Source organism: Hyaena hyaena, unplaced genomic scaffold, assembly GCF_003009895.1.
Source record: "Hyaena hyaena isolate Hyena2069 unplaced genomic scaffold, ASM300989v1 scaffold_546, whole genome shotgun sequence".
Lineage (NCBI taxonomy): Eukaryota > Metazoa > Chordata > Mammalia > Carnivora > Hyaenidae > Hyaena > Hyaena hyaena.
Window position 1 is genome coordinate 346210 of NW_024081179.1, and position 15597 is coordinate 361806.

Sequence of the window (15597 nt, forward strand, 5' to 3'; positions counted from 1 at the left end):
TGTCGGGGCGGTGCCCAGGTGGGAGGGGGACAGGCAGCGGCATCCACACCGGACGGGGCGTGGGGGGCGGCACTTAGGGTGGAGGGGGCGTGGGGGCGGCACCCAGGCTGAGGGGGGCGGCGCCCGGGCCGGGGTGGGGCGGAGGACAGGCGGGGACTGGGTTGGGGGGATTGGGGCGGCAGCGGAGCGAGGCTGGCGCGAAGGTGGGGGTACTGGCCGCACAGCCTGTGCTCACCTTCCTCCCTGCCCGTCCCTCCGGAGGTGTGTGGGCCCGGGCAGGTGGCCCCCTCCGGACCTGAGGACGCACGGCCCAGAACCGCTTCCCAGCGCCCCACGCAGCCAAAGGCAGGCTTCCGGTGCCTCCCCACTTCTTTCTGCGCGCTCCCCTCCCCCCTCCCTGCTTTAGACACTAAGGGACTGGGGCTGCCCCTGGACCGCACACCCCTCGGGAAATCTCCCGCAAAGGGCAGCTGCGGGGCGGAGACATCGACAGACACTTACAGTGGAAAGATGAATGCTTTTGAAAAAAGATAGGAGCCCCTCCATTCTCCAATCGCTGTGTGTGTGCGTGTGTGCATGTGTGCGTGTGCGTGCGTGTGCTCGTCTGTGCGTGTGTGCGGCTGGTTCTGTGCTGGGCACTGTTTGTTCTCCCTACAGTCGCACCACTTGGACTCAGCTGCTGGATCCTTGCCACCTGCCACGTGAATGTCCCCCGTCCAGGGAGCCCCCGATCCTTGAGGGACTAGAGCGTCCCCCTCAGCACCTGACCCGGGCCTTCGGGCTCGGCTCCACAGGCTGTCCTCCCTCGCCCACCTCACCCCGACACCGTAGTTCTCAGTATCAGGAAGGAGGGGAGCGCCAGGCTGTCCGCCCCTGATGTGTCTCTGACTCCCAGGTGCTGGCTGTCCGCAGGAGGTGGGCATTATATGTTTTCACTCATACTTTTTTTCTTTTCTTTTTCATGTTTATTTATTTATTTTGAGAGAGAGAGAGAGACAGAGCACAAAAAAGGGGGGGGTGCAGGGAGAGAGGGAGAGAGAATCCCAGGCAGGCTTTGTGCTTCCAGCACAGACCCAGATGTGGGTCTCCATCTCAAACACCGTGAGATCATGAAGCTTAGCGGACTGAGCCACCCAGGCACCCTGTTCTCACGTTCTCACTCTTCCTTGACCAGGGACCTTCCGTCTTGGCTTCATCCGGGTCCTATCGGTTGCCTCCCAGTCTTTACATCGGCCCCGGCCTCTGTTTTGACCTGCAGGCTGCCTGCTGATCTCTCAGGTTTCAGAGCAGGGAAGCGAATGGTTGGAGAAGGAGGGGAAGGAGACAGAAACAGAGGAGGGCAGAGGACAAGGCGTCTAGCTTTGGGGAAAGCAGGAGACAGGCCGAGGGGAGGAGGAGGTGGCTCACCCACGCAGGCTGCCTGTTTTCAGAATGGAAGAGCATGAGAGGGAACAAGGAGAGCCAGCTCCACAGGTCCCTGGTGAACACAGCCTCACCCCCCAGGACCCTGGCTAATGCTCTGGGACCCTGGCTGGCCCAGCAAGCTGTTGGCCATAGGGACGTGTGCAGATAGGTGTGTGCTTCCCAGGCCCTGGCCCTCTAGGTTTGTGAGTGAGGACAGACCATGGATTCGGGGTCCCTGAGTAGCCTTGCTGAAGCTTTTCCACTACAAAGGCTCTCCTTAGGTCTGCTAGAGCCCACACAGGAAGCACAGCACTGCTCCCTTCTGATTCCTAAAGCTCAGTTGATCCTTGTCCAGGAATCAGTGAGCAGGCCAGGAAGCCTGAAGGGCCTGAGCTGCAGTAAAGGGGGGTAACAGTGCCTCTCTTGGAGCGGCTGTGAGGATCAGAGAATTGAAAGCCACGGAGAATGGGGGCGCCTGGGTGGCTCAGTGGGTTCAGCGTCCGACTTCTGCTCAGGTCATGATCTCACGGTTCATGAGTTTGAGCCCCGAATCCAGCTCTCTGCTGTCAGTGCTGAGCCGGCTTTGGATTCTCTGACCCTCCTCAGCTTGTTCTTTGTTCCTTGCTTTCTCTAAAAAAATAAATAAACTCTCTTTTTTTTTTAAAAAATATTTTTATTTATTTCTAGGAGAGAGAGAGAGAGAGACCGCGTGAGCAGGGGAGGGTCAGAGAGAGAGGGAGTCACAGACTGAAGCAGGCTCCAGGCTCTGAGCTGGCAGTCAGCACAGAGCCCGACGCAGGGCTCGAACCCAGGAACCGTGAGATCATGACCTAAGTGAAAGTCGGACGCTCAACCGACTAAGCCACACAGGCGCCCCGTCTTTTTTTTTTTTTTTTTTTTAAAGCAAGGATTTGAAAGCTACTGAGAATGGCCAGGGCTGCTCAGTGAGGGTGGGTGATTATAAGTCTTAGTGTGAGACTCTGAGTGAAGATGGCCCCCAACGCCTGTGCTCCAGCCCCTCGCCCTGAGCGATGGGTGCACTTTCCAGGAAGGAAGTGGCAGGAGCAGATTCAGGCATCTACGAATGTGGTGGACGAATTGGCCTTTTCTCTCTTTCCCCAACACTCCAGACTCATTCTCGCCTCAGGATCTTTGCCTTTTGCTCACTTGGCTTCTTCCTGTTAGTCAGGTCTTAGCTCACTTGCCTGTGTCAGAGTTCACTCCACCACCGTGCCATTACCTCATTTTTCTCCACATAGCATTGTGTGAGCAAGAGCAGGTATCTTACCATCTATCCTGTTTACCAGCGCACCTTGGCTCTTATGGTGGAGATCACAGCAGCTCAACAAACATTTGTTGAGAGAATGAAAGAACAAGATACTAAAGCCTAAACAGAGTGACAAGAGTGGGGATGGAGAGGGGAGGGACTAAAGCAATATTAAGGAGGTAGGATCTTGGCCACTCAGTAGAAGAGGACATTAAGCATCTGGGTGAGTGGAGCGAACAGTCACTAAGCCCAGATTTACAGAGAAAGGAGCCTCACTCAGCCTGTTCCTCTCTTTTCTAGAGCACTTTGGTTACAGGAGTGTGGCTAACTCACTAAGGGAGTGTGGAAAGGCTTGACTCACTGCCTCTCCCTTGTCCCTTTTAAGCTGATCTTTGCATTTATACGATAGTAAAGTAATTGGACCTCCCTGTGAGAATCTAGGAGCACTTACCTGCCTAGTGACTGTGTGATTCCAGGGTTAGAAGGGGTGCTGGTGCTGGGTTGATACAGCTGAAGAGCACAGCAGTTCATAAGTGTGGGGTGGAGGAACGCCTCCTGGTGAATACTGCCACGGGGCCTCACTTGGGACATCCGCAGGCACCTGGTGGGGGGGGGGGGGCGGTGGTTTCTCCCCAGCTGGTGGCAGGCAAAGAAAGCTGAGCCTTGCCCACTGAATCAGCATGTGTCCTCCGGGCCGGCTGCTGAGTCAGGCCTGCATAGCTGGCGATGCAGCAGGATGAGGCTCAGGAGCGCTCTCTGACCTGGAAGTACTGCCCTTCAGGCGGGGGCTGGAGGTCGTGGCACTGTGGCCGGGGGTGTGGACTCTTGGGGGGTTGGCCGTGCAGCAGCAGGGGGAGCACGGCTGCCCTTGCAGGCACTAGCGGTGCAATTTGTGCGAGGCCTTTGGGGCTGCGGGAAGCGCCTGGAAACTCCTCTCGAGCTCTGATTCTTGAGGATCCGACGACCCCGGGGCGAAGGGAAAATGAGATGGGGACTCCGGCCAGGGCGTTGACCGAAGACTAGGTTTCCCTGGAGAAGGGAGCGAGGCATCCTGGCTTCGCCTAGCCCCTTAGGATCCCTTCCTTTGGAGGTTCCAGAGCGACTGAAACGCGCGCACATAAAACGCGTCAAGGGGGGGGGCATGGCACCCTGCGAACATCATTCCCGATACGGGAAAGCAGGAGGGCAGGGCCGGGGCGCAGTCGGAAGCGGCCGTCCGCCTGAACTTGTGCAGCGCCGGGTCCTCAGTTTCCCAGGCGGCGCCCCGCCCCGCCCCCCCGGCGGCGGGCGAGTGACGTCACGGGCTGCGCGCGGCATTGTGGGGCGGGAGCGCCGAGTCGGGGGAGGGACGCCGAGACGCCATTTTCGGCGGCGGGAGCGGCGGAGCCAGAGCAGAGCTGGAGCCGGAGAGCGCTGGGCGGCGGCTACGGGGAGGAGCCGCGGGGGACAGCGCTCGCGGGCGGCCGAGGATGCTGCGGGGCGGCCGCGCCAGCGCCCCTCGCTCGTGACCGCGGCGCCGCTCCTGAGGCAGCCGAGGCGGAGGGCCCCGCGCGTTCCTGCCCCGCGCACGCGCCCCGCGACCTCCGGGTGCTGACAGCGCGAGCGCGCGGCCCCGCGGGAGCAGCACGGTGAGTCTGCGGTCCCCTCCCCGGGCCCGGCCCTCGTCCGTGTGCCGTTTGGTCCTCACCCACGTCCCCTCCCCGGGCCGCGGTCCTCAGCCCCCCGCCCTCAGCCACATCCCCTTCAGCTCGTCTTCCCGGCCCCGGCCCCGCCCGGCCCCTCATCCCCGTCCACTGTCGTCCCCTCGCTGGTCCCTGCTCGGCGCCGCGGCCCGGGGTCCTCAGCCGCGTTCCGCGCCCGCCGGGACTTCGGCCCCGGCCACAGCCCCTTCCGCGTCTCGGTCTCCGGGGCAGGTCCCGGCCCCGCCCCGTGTGCGCATCCCCGGGGCCGGGCTCGGCCGGGCTGCGGGCGGGGGCGGCGGCTGCCGGCAGCAGCTGCGGACCCCCGGAGCCGCCCCCGGGAACGCGGCGCGCGGGGAGGGGCGGCCGGCCCGGCTCGCTTTGTCCGAGTCCTCCCTCTTCCTTCCGGCCCCCGCCCTCCCCGGCGGCACCGCCCTGGGCGGGCGCGCCTGTCACGCTCTCGGGCGACGGGCTGCCGGGCGGGTCGGGAGCGTGCGGGGTCCGTGTCCTGCACAGTGTCCCCTGGGCTGGCGTTGCTCTCCGTGCGAAACTTAGCAGCTCTGGGCCTGGAATACTTACGCCGTTGTCAAAATCTGGTGCACTTCTTTCCTTAAAAAAAAAAATTAAAAAAATAAAAACAAAGTGCCTGGTGGGCTGGGTGATCTTATAAGGTAAGATTTGTAGATCCAGGTAATTTTGTGATGGAACTATTGCTGCACATTCTTTTATTATTTAAACAACACATTAGGATTTTACATGTTACGCGTTTGATAAGGAGTACTTGCAAAAATGTTCTTAAAAAGTGTGAGAACAGAACATTTGAAATAAGCTATTAAAACTAGCATATAGAAGGGCAGTTCCCGATTCTTTGCATTAGTGAGATTCTAAAGGCTTTTTTTTTTTTTTTGGTACAGCATGACTAAGCCGTTGTTCAGAATCATTAGCTCAGAGTACATTGTAATAGTTCAGTGAAAAACCCATCAGGAATTTGGGAGACCTTCTTCAGTGTCATGATCTTATTACAGTCCTGGATTTACTTCTTTCAGGGGTTGTCAGTAAGCCTCAGTTAGGTTGCAAAATTTGATTCATTGTTCTGTTTCTTAAGAACATGTAAGAATACAATGATAATATTAAAAATGTCAGATTACGGGGAATTACCTGGGAAGCTAGGAAGCTAGGCGCCCTTAAGAGCCAGTTTCTCCAGGTCATCCAAGAATGCAACATCATGTTGCGGTGTTGCATGGCAGCCGGGTCATGCTCCAGGGTGTGGAGGACCCAGGCTGGTGGCTTCACCGTGACCTGCGGAAGTGCCTTGTAAAAACACTGGACAACACATGCTGAAGGTAGAAAGACAAACATGGGAATCAAGACGGTACCTCCAGGAAGGAGAATGGAGAAGATGCCACTGGGGAGGGGCACATAGTATCTTAAGTATTTTTAAATAAATAAAAGCTTAACTGTAGTTATTTAAAATTATACAGTAAAAAAATTAGACATTCTGAAGCATGCTTCACAACACTGAAAGGTAGGTAAGGCAATGTGTAACTTTCCGTATGGGACTGTAAAAGTTGATTAATTTGTAGGATTCATATTAACAGGGAAGCATGAGTGGAATATGATTAAGAAGCCAGGACTTTATGAAACACAGAAGTCATCAGTAATGTCTTAAACAGAAGTAGAGGCACATTTTAAGTGTCAAATTTCAGGACATAGAATAAAAATGATTAGCCTGTTAAATAACAAAAGCTTGGTCTTTTTTTTTTTTTTCCATTAAATCAATGAAACCAAGAGTTGGTTCTTTTTTCTTTTTAAAATTTTTTATGGGGCGCCTGGGTGGCTTAGTCGGCTAAGCGGCCGACCGGTTCAGGTCATGATCTAACGGTTTGTGGGTTCGAGCCCCGTGTCAGGCTCTGTGCTGACAGCTAGCTCAGAGCCTGGAGTCTGTTTCAGATGCTGTGTCTCCCTCTCTCTCTGACCCTCCCCTGCTCACACTGTCTCTCTGTCTCCAGAAAAAAAAATTTTTTTAATTTTTAAATGTTTATTTTTCAGAGAGAGACAGAACATGAGCAGGGGAGGGGCAGAGAGAAAGAGACACAGAATCGGAAGCAGGCTCCAGGCTCCGAGCTGCCAGCACAGAGCCTGACAACGGGGCTCGAACTCATGGACCATGAGGTCATGAGCCAAAGTTTGATGGTTAACCGTCTGAGCCACCCAGGCACCCCAAAAGCTTGTTCTTAAATGTCTGTCAAGAACCTGCTGGACACCTGGGTGGTTTAGTTGGTTAAACTTCTGACTTTGGCTCAGGTCATGATATTGCGGTTGGTGAGTTTGAGCCCCACATCTGTGCTGTCAGCCCAGAACCCGCTTTGGATCCTCTGTCCCCCCCCCCCCCCTTTCTGGCACTCTTTCTCTCAAAAATAAATAAACTTAAAGAAACAAACAACTGGATGACAGGTGCTGTGCTACGTATTGGGGAAATAGAGATAAAAGACAGTAAATGCTGTGCTGAGTGTCTTGCGAAGGTGACTCTGGGTAGGAGACTCAAAGAAAAGTACCCAATGCCAGGGCTGGGTTGGGTGGTGGCGGGCCTAGAGGCCAGAGGCCCTGAGGCGGTGTTGCTGTAGAGGGGACTAAAGTTGGGGCGGGCAGGGGTGGAAAGAGAAGGTCAGGGAAGGAGAGCAGGGAGGAGGATTGGGGGATTCTTAAGAGTGAGGTGACCCTTTCGGAAGCATAGGTAGTGTGGCGGGTGATTTGAACCAAGGTGAGCCTCTGTGGCTCCAGAGGGAGAGCTCCTGAACTAGGGCAGCGACAGTGGGAACAGTGACACAAATGGACTAGCGCTGGCTTCAAGGGTTCGAGTGGCCCTGACGTGGGAGTGACCAGACCAGAGTTAGGAGTCGGGCTGCAGTGGAAGAAGCAGAGCGGCTGTGCTCGCGGCCAGAGCGGGCTGCTGAGGCAGAGTTGGATGGTGTCAGTCCTCTGCCAAGTTTTGGCCAGTGTCCTGAAAGCACTCTGCCCCCGCGTCTTTCCTCTGTACTCCAGCTCTGGCCCTCACCTAAGCACCCCCAGGCTCCTGCCGAGCCTGCTCTTCAGCGTGTCCCTGTGGCCCCACTTCCCCGTGTCGCTTAGCACTTCTATTGTCCTTACAGTACGCTTTCATTTTATTTACCTTCTTTGTTTATTGTCTGTCCCTTTCGCTTCACATCCGCGATCTCCATAAAGGCAGGGGTTTTTTATAAGCACTTAATAGGGTTTATTGAAGGAATGCATCTAGAATTACTCCCCTGTCACTCACAGGAGGCTCACTGGCTGTGACACCCACCAAGATGGGGAAGATGAGAGGCGGACGAGATGGTGAGCTTGGTTTTGGATAGGTTACATCTGAAATGTTTGTGGGGTGCCCAAGTGGATAGTGGGCAGTTGGAGATTCAGGTTTGGAGTTCAAGACAAATATTTAGGCTGCAGTCAAAGATTTGGGGGCTTCTAGGAGGTTATCAGCGACCTTTTACATTTTTCCTGAGACTATTACCTCCCAGGGCAGGTGTGCTAATTCAGAAACGACCCGTGTGCTTTCTCCCAGGGCATCCTTGTTTCTTTCTGCCCTGAAGCCTCCCAATTAATATATTCTTCTGTCAAAATGAATTCAAGATTTTATTTTTGTCTTACTATTAAAAATTTTTTAAAAATATTTATATTTGAGGGGTGCCTGGGTGGCTTAGTCGGTTAAGCGTCCGACTTTCCGCTTAGGTCATGATCTCGCGGTTCATGGGTTCGAGCCCCGCGTCGGGCTCTGTGCTGACTGCTAGCTCAGAGCCTGGAGCCTGTTTCAGAGTCTGTGACTCCCTCTCTCTCTGACCCTCCCCTGCTCACGCTGTCTCTCTCTCTCTCCTAGAAAAAAAAAAATAAATAAAATATTTATATTTGAGAGAGAGTAAATGGGGGAGGGGCAGAGAGGGAGGGAGACAGAATCCCAAGCAGGTTCCAAGCTGTCAGCACAGAGCCCTATACGAACTCACAAACCACAAGATCATAACATGAGCTGAAATCAAGAATCAGACGCTTAGGCTTAAGCTGACTGAGCCACCCAAGTGTCCCCACCCCAATTTCTTTTTTTAATGTTTGTTTGTTTATGAGAGAGACAGCATGAGCGGGGGAGGGGCCGAGAGAGAGAGAGAGAGAGAGAGAGAGAGACAGACAGAATCCAAAGCAGCCTCCAGGCTCTGAGCTGTTAGCACAGCCTGATATGGAGCTTGAACCTATGAACCACGAGATCATGACCTGAGCCAAAGTCAGATATTCACTGACTGAGCCAACCCAGGCGCCCTAGTCTTAGCTAATTTTTAAAAATGCACTTATTTTTTTAAGTTTACTTATTTATTTATTTTGAGAGAGAGAGAATCTCAAGCAGGCTCCGCACCATCAGCACAGAGCCTCACAAACTGAGATCATGACCTGAGCCACAAGCAAGAGCCAGACATTTAACTGACTAAGCCACCCAGGCACCCCGTAAATCCACTCATTTTAATTAAAGTATAGCTGACGTACAGTATTAGTTTCAGGTGTACAATATAGTGATTCGATGGTTATAGACGTTACAAAATGCTCACCCTGATAAATGTAGTTACCGTCTGTCAACTTAAGAAGTTATGACACTATTATGTTTTGACTAAACTTTGAAGGGAGGTGAAAGCAGTTTGGATCTGTGCTTTTAAATATGCTTGGTGGTTGTCCATACTTAAAAAATAAAGCAGGCAGGTTAATATCAATAGAACAAGCATTTTAAGCCAAGTTAAGTGCATATGTAAAGTATAAGTTGTTTTCTTGGTTCTAAAATATTCCGGTTACCTCAGTTTAAACCTTGGATTGTTCCCTGATTGCATAAGGTGTAAATTTATGTCCCAGCCTCTCTGGAGTCCCTGTACCACTGCTAATAAAGCTGATGGCGGTGAGGCTAACCTAAAGCAGATAAAATGGGTGCGGTGGCACTCACCTCCATTGTACTGCGGAGGAAACAGGGTCACAGACGTGCGCAGCTGTGAGGTCAGGCTTCTCGTGCCAGTAATTTTGCTTGCGCACTTCACGCTCAGAGCCACTTTGCTGTCAGTAATCACAGTAATGCTGGGCTCCAGTTGCCTTCACCCGGAAGTCCTTGGCCAGTTGCATTTCAGAGGCCCAAGTGATGGAGTGTGTCCGTGGTGACCCCTTGGGGTTGCTGTCTAATGTGTGCTGTGTCAGCCACCACGTTGGCGTTGTAGTGCGTGTTCTTCAGTCGGGCCTGGAGGAAGGGATAGTGGAAGCTGACTGAGCCTTCATTTTTATGGTGAATCCAGGTGGGGGGTTTTTTCTTAAATTCCCTCATTCTGCCTGCCTGAAAGGATTTGTAGCATTGACCAAATGGGGAAAGTGTTCATTTCTATTCTTTTACAGATGTGGTAAAAAATTCAGTATATTTACATTGTTGTACAACTGATGTCTAGAACATTTTCATCTTACAAAACAAAAACTCGATGGCCATTAAATAATAACTTTCCATCCCTGACCTCCCCAACTCCAAACACAGTTCTACCTCAGTGTGAATTTGACTATTTTTTAATTTTTTTTTAATTTGTTTATTTTGAGAGAGCGAGTGGGGGGGGGCAGAGGGAATGAGGGAGAACCCCTAAGCAGGCTCCAGGCCATCAGTGTGCAGAGCCTGACGCCAGGTTCGAACCCACAAAACTGAGATCGTGGTGTGAGCCAAAGTCAGGATCTGACGCTAAGCTAAACACCCAGGTGTCCCACTGGTCTGATTTTTATATCCCGGTCCATTGTTCCTATTCTAGAATGTAATGTACATGAGATTATACAATGTATATGTTTTGCATCAGCTTCTTTCAGCATCTGTGGCGGTGGTGTTGGATGTGTCAGTGGGTGGTCCCGCTCTGTTCCTGAGTGATGTGCTGTTGGGGGGAGCCGCCACACATAGTGTAGCCATTTTCCTCCAGATGCACATCTGGGGGGCCACCTGTTCTTGTGTGAGACCGTGTGGACGTACATTTTCCTCTCTTTTGGTTAAATAGGGAGTGGGATTGCTCCTAGGGTAGATGTGTGATTAACAGACCCAAAGTGCTTGTACATTTTATGCGTGGGCCCGCAGTGTGTGAGTGTTCTTCTGGTTGCTCCGTGCCCTCTCTGGCATTTGGTATCGCCTCTCTCCGTTTTCACAATCTAGTGGGTGTGTAGTGGCATCTTGTTAGGGGCTCAGTGCGCGTTTCCCTGATGACTAATGGTGATGAGCACACTTATTCACATGCACCTGCTTCTGTGAAGTGTCTGTTAAGGCTACCCGTGTAAAGTCGGGTCATTTTATTGATATAGGAATTCCTTGCCTATTTGAGTATGAGTCTTTTACCAGATGCGTATGTTGCAAATACTTTTTCCCAGTCTAGGGCTTAATTGTATGTTATTTGGCTGTGCCTTTTTCATAACCAGTAATTTTAAGTTTTAATGAATTCCACTTTATTAATTTTTTTCTTTTATGGTTCCTGCTTTCTGTTGTCTTACCTTTTTTTTTTTTGTCTTATCTATTTTTAAGCCATTAAAAAATATATGCTTTTTTGGGAAAATGAAAGATGTAAGATATAAGTGAATTGTCCTTTTTCCCATTTCCTTTCTCCCAAGGAAACTGATTTTAAAAAATATATATTTATTTTTACTAAAAATTGTTATAATTTTATTTTAAAAAAGGTTTTTTTTTTTTAACGTTTTATTTATTTCTGAAAGAGACAGCATGAGCAGGGGAGGGTCAGAGAGAGAGGGAGACGCAGAATCTGAAACAGGCTCCAGGCTCTGAGCTGTCAGCACAGAGCCCGACACGGGGCTCAAACCCACGAACTGCGAAATCATGACCTGAGCCGAAGTTGGACGCCCAACTAACTGAGCCACCCAGGCGCAAGTTTATTTATTTATCTTAGTGAGAGAAGGAGAGAGAGAGAGAGAGAGGGAGAGAGAGAATCCTAAGCAGGCTCTGCATTGTCAGTGCAGAGCCTGATGGCGGGGCTCAGACTCACTAACCATGAGATCGTGACCTCAGCTGAAGTTGAGTTGGATACTTAACCAACTGAGCCACCCAGGTGCCCCAAATATATATATATATATTAAGATATTTTATTTTTATTATTAAGTAATCTCTACACCCAACGTGGGCTCGAACTCATAACCCCGAGATCAGGGTCTCATGCTTCACAGACTGAGCCAGCCAGATGCTTCTTAAAACTGTTTTAATAGTGGGGGCACCTGGGGGGCTCGAGTCAGTTAAGTGTCTGACTCTTGATTTCTTTCAGCTCAGGTCATGATCTCATGGATCGTGGGTCCAAGCCCCATGTTGGAGTCCCTGCAGACAGTGTGGAGCCTGCTTGGGATTCTCTCTCCCTCTCTGCCGTTCTCTTGCTCACATGCACTCTCTCTCTCTTTTTTTTTTTTAATGTTTTTATTTCTAGGAGAGAGAGAGACAGCGTGAGCAGGGGAGGGTCAGAGAGAGAGGGAGTCACAGACTGAAACAGGCTCCAGGCTCTGAGCTGGCAGTCAGCACAGAGCCCGATGCAGGGCTCGAACCCATGAACCGCTAGATCATGACCTAAGCGAAAGTCGGACGCTTAACCGACTAAGCCACCCAGGCGCCCCTCACATGCACTCTCTTGAAATAAATTTAAAAAAATTTTTAAATTATTTTAGAAAGAAAGTATGTGTGCACGAGTATGAGCAGAGGAGGGAGAGAGGAAGAATCCCAAGCAGGCTCCTTGCTGTCAGCACAGAGCCCTACACTGGGCTTGAACTTAGGTACAGTGAGATCATGACCTGAGCCAAAATCAAGAGTTGGACACAACTGACTGCCACCTGCATGCCCCTGTCATGTTTCATTTTGAAATAAAAATGCTGTTTTTTAGCTACATAATGAATGCTCTCTCTATTTTTTTTCTCCAGGCTCCCATAACACCCTGTGTTTTGTACTTTCTTAGTCACACTGTCCGATGAAACTGTTTTTCCTTTTTGTTTGCTCAAAGACTTGTAATAGAGACGTCTGCGTCATTTGGTCTTACTCATTCTTGATTTAGGAAAAAGCATGTTCTCCTGTATTTTCATGTAGTACACTTTTCTGTGGTTTGTCATGCTTAAAATTTGCATCTGAAGAGCTGGGTCTATATTCCCATGGCAAACTGAATGACCTAATGCACTGCCCATCTGTGGCCAGGAGCCCTGCCTGACAGTGGGGTGGGCACCTGACCAGCTGATGGGGGACACGGCCCTCTTGTGAAACTCTTTCCTTAGGTGCTGTGTGGTCATTGACCAGCAAAGTCGGTATGCACATGGGTGTATGTGCGCTTCACGTGGTAGTGTGGCTGGGGTGTTGTGGGGTTAGAAGAACTGCACACTGAGCAGTGGGCTGATTTTAGAACAGAACCACACTTGGCTTTCTGAGCATGGCTGTGGGGAAAGAACTCAGGGAGTTCTGACTGCCTTCATTTCTCGAATTCTGTAAGGGCATCCACAATAGAGTCCAGGCGTGCAGATGCACGCCTCTTGTTTCATCCAGTGGTTTATAGTTTTGAGATGGAAACAAATTCCTAGACCTTGTTAATTATGGCGTCTTTTTTTTTTTTTTAATGTTTTATTTATTTCTAGGAGAGAGAGAGAGAGACAGCGTGAGCAGGGGAGGGTCAGAGAGAGAGGGAGTCACAGACTCTGAAACAGGTTCCAGGCTCTGAGCTGGCAGTCCGCACAGAGCCCGACGCGGGGCTCGAACCCACGAACCGCGAGATCATGACCCGAGCGAAAGTCGGACGCTTAACCAACTACGCCACCCGGGCGCCCAGTACAATTTCTGATACAGGGCTCAAACTCACTAACTGTGAGTTCATGACCTGAGCCCAATTGGGATGCTTAACCTACTGCACCACCCAGGCACCTCTAGCTTAATTTTTAAAACAGATNGGCGCTCGAACCCACGAACCGCGAGATCATGACCTAAGCGAAAGTCGGACGCTTAACCGACTAAGCCACCCAGGCGCCCCTATGGCGTCTTTAATATTAAAACATTCACTCATAGATTTTTGTGATCTTTAGGCCAGCACGATTCATTCATTCAACTTATTCTTGTGATTTCAGTTTAGAAGAGGAGATGAAAGGGTTAGATTAAGTTAGATTAGGTTTGAGGAAGATCAGATTGGAGGAGATACAGTGGTACAAGAAGAAAATGATGAGTCCATAAAATTTCCATTCTGTAATGGGTTTGTGGCAGGCTCTGGGTTTGTCTCTCTCAGCTGTCTCTCCCAGCTATCTCTGTCAACTCAGAGACAGCCCAGAGATGAAGTTTCTTATCAGGATGTGCCTGATGGAGAATATCTTCCCTTGAGTAGAACTTAGTGATTCTTTTTTTTTTTTTAAATGTTTATTTATTTTTGAGAAAGAGAGTAGGGGAGGGGCAGAGAGAGATAGGGAGAAAGGATCCAATGTGGGCTAATGCTGTCAGCACAGAGCCCTTTGTGGGGCTTGAACCCATGAACCACAAGATCATGACCTGAGCCAAAGTCAGATGCTCAACTGACTGAGCCACCCAGTCAGTTAATTAATGATACATACCAAAGAAAACAAAACCGAAAACCCCATTTTGGGACTAATCTGTTTTAGCTTCGTCAAGAAATCACAGAAAACTTAATTTCCCAATATTTTTATCCCATGTTCCCCTTTTGATAAACGAAAAAATCTCAAGTCCTCTTCAGTTTATTTAGGAACTTCCAAAAAACAGAACACATTATTTGTTATGACAAAAAAGAAAAGTGACCAATGGTAGTATTCGAGGTAAAAATGTACTTAGTTTTTGGTTCTGAAGTTGCAGAACAAAAATTATATAGTGCAGAATCAAGGGGGGAATATTACTTGCTTAAAAAGAGGTGAAAGTGTGGGGCGTCTGGGTGGCTCAGTCGGTTAAGCATCCGACTTCAGCTCAGGTCATGATCTCATGGTTCGTAGGTTCGAGCCTCGCGTTGGGCTCTGTGCTGACAGATAGCTCAGAGCTTGGAGCCTGCTTCAGATTCTGCATTTCTCTCTCTCTCTCTCTCTCTCTTTCTCTCTCTCACTCACTCACCCTCTCACCTTCCCCTGCTCATGCTGTCTCTCTTTCTCTCTCAGAAATAAATAAAAAACATTAAAAAAAAAAAAAGAGGTGGAAGTGGGGTGCTTGGAAGAGCATGTGACGCTTGGGGTTGTAAGTTCAAGCCCCACGTTGGGCATATGGATTACTTTAAAAAAAAAAAGATGTGAAAACAAACAGTGGTTCTTGAGTTATTTATTATTATGAGAGAGAAGGAGAGAGAGAGCGAGGAGAACCATGAGAGAGGGAAGGAGAAAGCCATCCCCAGCAGTCTGCTTGCTGTCAGCGCAGAGCCTGATGCACGGCTTCAACCCATGAACCGTGAGATCATGACCTGAACCAGAACCAAGAATCGGATGCTTATCTGACTGAGCCACTTAGGCACTCCTGATTCCTGAATTTTCTGATTTTTCGGTGAAGGCAGGAGAGGTTAAACAGTGGGGAGGAGGAGTGTTACTCCCCTAGCTTAGATAACAAAGTTAAGGTTCACATTTTAAGCCAAATCCAAAAAGGCCTCCTAGAGGGTATCAATTGTCTTCCAACCATGACATCTTTGAATAGAAAGACTAATGTTACACCCCTTTGTAGGCTTGCAGTGGTGAGTTATTTTGTTTTCTAAATATAACATTGTATTGTAGTAATAGATATATTTTAGCCAGCTATATATTGCCTACTCTTTTCCAAACAAGAATCACTAAATTTGGGGTGCTTCGAATTCTGTGTTTCCCTCTCTTTCTGGCCCTCCCCTGCACATGCTCAGTGTTTCTCTCAAAAATGAATAAACAGTAAAAACTTTTTAAAATTCTGGGTATGTTGTACTGAAATTTTCCTATTATGAAAAAATTCACAGAGTCATACAAACTTCTGATTCTAGAATTTTTTAAAATGTTTATTCATTTTTGAGAGAGAAAGGGAGAAACAGAGTGTGAGAGGGGAAAGGGTAGAGAGAGAGACACACACACAGAATCTGAAGCAGCTCCAGGCCCTAAGCTGTCAGCATAGAGCCCGACGCGGGGCTCGAACCCATGAACCGTGAGATCATGACCTGAGCCGAGGTTGGATGCTTAACTGACTGAGTCCCCCAGGCGACCCTGATTCTAGAATATTTTATAACCCCA

The 15597-nt window shown here is 50.0% G+C and overlaps 1 protein-coding gene across 10 annotated transcripts in view; it reads left to right on the plus strand.

The window, feature by feature from the left end:
• The first annotated feature begins 4021 nt into the window (after nt 1-4021).
• KLC1 (kinesin light chain 1) overlaps nt 4022-15597 on the plus strand; it is a 66005-nt gene continuing 54429 nt past the window's right edge. For 6 of the 10 annotated variants that reach the window (XM_039255796.1, XM_039255800.1, XM_039255797.1 and 3 more), the window contains exon 1: nt 4023-4299. The gene's annotated coding sequence lies outside the window, so the exon portion shown is untranslated. Of the gene's footprint in view, nt 4300-15597 lie in introns of all 10 variants that reach the window. The other 4 variants (XM_039255799.1, XM_039255803.1, XM_039255805.1 and 1 more) reach the window with 2 other exon arrangements.